This window comes from Drosophila gunungcola, unplaced genomic scaffold, assembly GCF_025200985.1.
Source record: "Drosophila gunungcola strain Sukarami unplaced genomic scaffold, Dgunungcola_SK_2 000055F, whole genome shotgun sequence".
Classification (NCBI taxonomy): domain Eukaryota; kingdom Metazoa; phylum Arthropoda; class Insecta; order Diptera; family Drosophilidae; genus Drosophila; species Drosophila gunungcola.
In genome coordinates this window covers 542,925-547,230 of record NW_026453219.1, presented here as the reverse complement: position 1 = coordinate 547,230, position 4,306 = coordinate 542,925, and the positions used below count along the sequence as shown (strand labels likewise).

General features: G+C 42.7%; 1 pseudogene; it reads right to left on the bottom strand.

The window, feature by feature from the left end:
- Window positions 1-2,737: 2,737 nt before the first annotated feature.
- On the bottom strand, window positions 2,738-4,072 carry LOC128264061 (uncharacterized; annotated as a pseudogene).
- Between the last annotated feature and the right edge of the window lie 234 nt (window positions 4,073-4,306).

Here is a 4,306-nt window from a genome sequence, read left to right as displayed (position 1 = left end):
TGATTATTGATTCGGGCTCATAGTATAACCTAATCAGTCATTCGGAATGCCAACAATTGCGCAAGGGAAAAGCAGTCATGTTTAACGTTCGCACAGAATCAGTAAACCAATTTAGAGCTTAAGCCTCAGACCGTCTTCTCAAGGTATTACAAATTTTCGAAGCACCGATTTCGGTACGGAACGATTCTGAACTGATTGCTACTTTTTACGTTATTGAAAATAGTAAACAATCTTTGTTAGAACGTGACACAGCTATAAAACTCAACGTCCTAAGACTGGGACTAAGCGTACATGGAGTTGAAAAAGTTGAACCGTTTCCCAAATGGCGTGATGTTTTAGTCAAACTTTCGATTGAAGAATTCATTACTCCTATCTAACAATTCATTAGGCGGGTACCGACAGCGTTGGAAGCGTTATCAATTGGAATTGGCCTAATCCAGCAGAGGAATTAGAACATTTATTACGCACCGTGTCTTATTTCGATACAAACGTGTAATGTTTGGGGTGAACTTGGCGCCTGAAATATTCCAAAGGTTGATGGGAAAACTTGTATCTCCTTGTCAAAATGCCTTAAACTACATTCACGACATAATAGTCCTTGGGAGCAATATGGAAGATCATGACGCAGCCCTAAAAATGGTAAGGACAATTTTGAAAAATAATAATGTTTTGCTGAACGAAAAGAAAAGTACACCAAGAACCCAGAAATTAAAATTTTTAGGCCAATTTTTGTCCGATCAAGGGATCGAAGTTGACCCAGAAAAAGTTAAGGTTCAGAGCTCCCAAAAGTAAAGAGGAAATAAGCAGTTTCCTTGGTCTAGCTACATACGTGGCTAAATTTGTGGTTGACTTGGCAGACAGTACTGAGCCAGTAAGGAATTTACTAAAGAGTCATGAACCATTTATTTGGGGTAAAGAGCAAGATGAAGCATTTAAAATATTAAAAGAAAAAATTGCGGCAGTACCAAAACTCTCATACTTTAACCCTAAAGACAAAACGTGTTTAATTGCGGATGCTAGTCCGGTGGCTTTTGATTCTGTATTAGTACAGTTGGACAAATCTAACAGCCCACGAATAATATCATTTGCCAGCAAGAGCCTTTCACCGGTAGAAAAGAGATATTCGCAAACCGAAAAGGAAAGCCTGGCGTTCGTATGGGGTGTGGAAAAATTTTATTTTTATTTGGCTGGTTTGAAATTTGACTTAATAACCGATCACAAGCCATTAGAGACAATCTTTAAACCAACATCACGACCGCCGGCTAGAATTTAAAGGTGGTTGCTGAGGTTACAACCTTACCGTTTTCATGTTATTTATAAAACGGGAAAAGAAAATATTGCTGATTCGTTGTCAAGACTGTGCCAACATACTGATGCAGAACCTTATGACTGGGCTAAAGAAAAGCATATTTTTCGCGTACTGTCAACATCCATACCTAAATCCATCTCCATATCTGAAGTCAGCGAGATGAGTGTCCTAGATGAGGAGATGGTGGATGCAATAACGTGTATTAATCAAGACTCATGGAAGGCGAATTTGTCAAGTCCGTATTAGCCGTTTCGGCTGGAACTGTCTATAGTCGGTGATATCGTACTTCGAGGCACCCGGTTAGTAATTCCACGAAAACTACGAGGAGTAATCCTTAACCTTGCTCACGAAGGGCATCCAGGAATAAGTGCTATGAAACGAAGATTGCGTTCAAATGTTTGGTGGCAATGTTTGGACAAAGATGCTGAACAATGCGTTAAGACGTGGCGAGATTTTCTTATAGTGTCAATGCCATCAAGGCCTGCTCCGTTGCAACGACACCCGTTTCCGGATGGACCCTGGAAATGTCTAGCTACTGATCTTTTGGGACCATTACCTAACGGTGATAACATATTAGTTCTCATAGATTTTTACTGAAGGTATATAGAATTCAAATTATTCAGATCTATATCATCCAAAACAATTATTGATGAGATGGAGGAGATAATTTCACGGCTAGGATTTCCAGAGACGCTAACGACTGATAATGGTAGTAATTTTCAAGCTCTGAGCCCAAAAGTTTTTGCCACACAAACTGAATTAGGTTAATGCATACACCTCCCTACTGGCCCCAGGCTAACGCCGAAGTAGGGAGCATGAACCGATATCTTGTGAAACGTTTGAAGATAGCTCACGCGAATAACGACAGCTACAAGAAAGAAATCCAGACATTCGTATTGATTTACAATGTTACTCCATACGGTACCATAGGCGCTCCACCGACGGAGCTAATGTTCCACAGGGTGATTAGGGTGCCATCTCGCCAGGATCTTGTTGTCGAGATGGCAGACTCAGAGGAAAAAGACAGGGATCTGCGAAACAGTATGCAGACAAATCCAGGAGCGTCGGAAACTTGGATATTCGAATTGGTGACAAAGTACTTCTAAAAAACGATACTCGGGGGTGGTAAGACGTACACCAGAAACGATGGTCATTTAAAAAAGATAGTAGAGACTAAATCGTCTATGTCGACAAATCCGGTGGACGTCGACGCCGACTCCTCTCCTTTAACTTCGATATCTTTACAGCCAACACCAGAGACTTTAAGCTCACAGGATGTCTCGAAATTCTATGCTTTAACGGGACAGGAGGATTCGATGTCTAGACAGCAGCATATACCAAACGAGGACCTGAGACTCCGTCTAAAAAAAAAGGAAGGGGTGTGGAGATCTTTACCAACAGAGAGCGGCGCTAATGAGATTAATCGCATTAGCATTCCGCACTCGGTACGCTTAGCTGTAGAAGTTCAGAAGTTCTCTTCGCATTAATATTTTGCCATATCTGGCAAGAGATGCGACAATGTCTTACGTGTTTCCATGCTAGGATCGCCAGTTCTTTATATTTGTTTTTAATGTTTAGCTTGCAGGTGGCCATCGGCATACCAATGTTCTCCTTGTCCGGAAGGAGAGGAACGGTAGAGCCATGCCTGGCCAACTCTTCAATAGAAGTGCCTGCAATGTTTCGGTGACCCGGGACCCATATTAGGTATACTATGATCTGCAAAGCCATCTCATGTAGAGATTTGCGGCAGTTTGATATGGTTTGAGAGTTTGTATTGGTCGAGATATTCGACCTGATAGCCGCTTGACTATCACTGTAGATGTTTACCATTTCTTTTGACAGTTTGCATCGTTTAGGAGCAACAAAGCTTAATTTATAGCATTTACTTCCGCTTGGAAGATACTGCAGTGATCCGGAAGTCGGAAGGATTTCCTGATGTTAAGTACATTCGGAGTACATTCCTCCTCCGGCTTGATTATTTAATTTAGAGCCGTCAGTGTAGAAGTTGACTGCCTCTTTTAGGCCCGGTTGACCTTGCTCCCAGTCTTCTCTGGTTGGGAGCAATGCTGCAAAAGGGGTGTGGCTGTATTCAATTGGTTCGCATAGATCCGTTTTAGGTGGGATCGTTGTGTCTTGCTGGAGTATCCTGGCATGACCATATGCTTGGGGTTTCCATTGCCCTAAGTCCCTCATTCGAACCGCAGCTATCTTGGCCCGCTCTAAGCCGGCTAAGTCCAGGCTGGGAAGGTTCAGAATAGCATTTAGCGCCTGGTTGGGGATGGTGCGAAGGGCTCCGCTTTTGCATCAGGATGCCATTCGTTGAACCTTGTTAAGGTTTGCTTTGATTGTCTGTTTCATTAGCGAAGGCCACCATATTGACACTCCGTAGAGTAGAATAGGCTTGACTATCGCTGTGTGTATCCAGTTGACGACTTTTGGGGACATGACCCATTTCGTTCCGATGGCTTTTTTGCAGGAATAGAGAGCAATTGTTGCCTTTCTCGTTCTCTCTTGGCTGTTCATTCTCCATGTTAGACGCTTATCTAGTACTAACCCCAAGTATCAAAGCGTTATCATTGAAAGAGAGAGAGAGCAGTTATTTAATGATGGTGGGTTTAGTTGAGGAACCTTGTATCTGTTTGTGAACAGAACCAGCCCCGTTTTTAAGGGGTTTACTCCTAGACCTCTTTCTGTTGTCCAGTCAAATAGTATTTTAAGTTTCGTGTGCGAGGCTTTGTCCGCTTTGGGTACAAAGACTACCATGTTGATGGCAATGTTCCTATCTTAAGATTGGTGCGGAAAATTTTCTTTAGCCAGTGGACGGCAATTTGACCAGCATTTTGGATGTGCGCAGGGGAGAGATGATCAGGTCCTGCTGATTTGAAGGGTTTGAAACTGCTTATGGCCCATCTTATGTTACGTTTAGACTGGAGCGTTTCCGGGTCGATGCTTGAACCAGACTGATTTTCTGGAAGTCGTTCAACCGGGAGACTACCC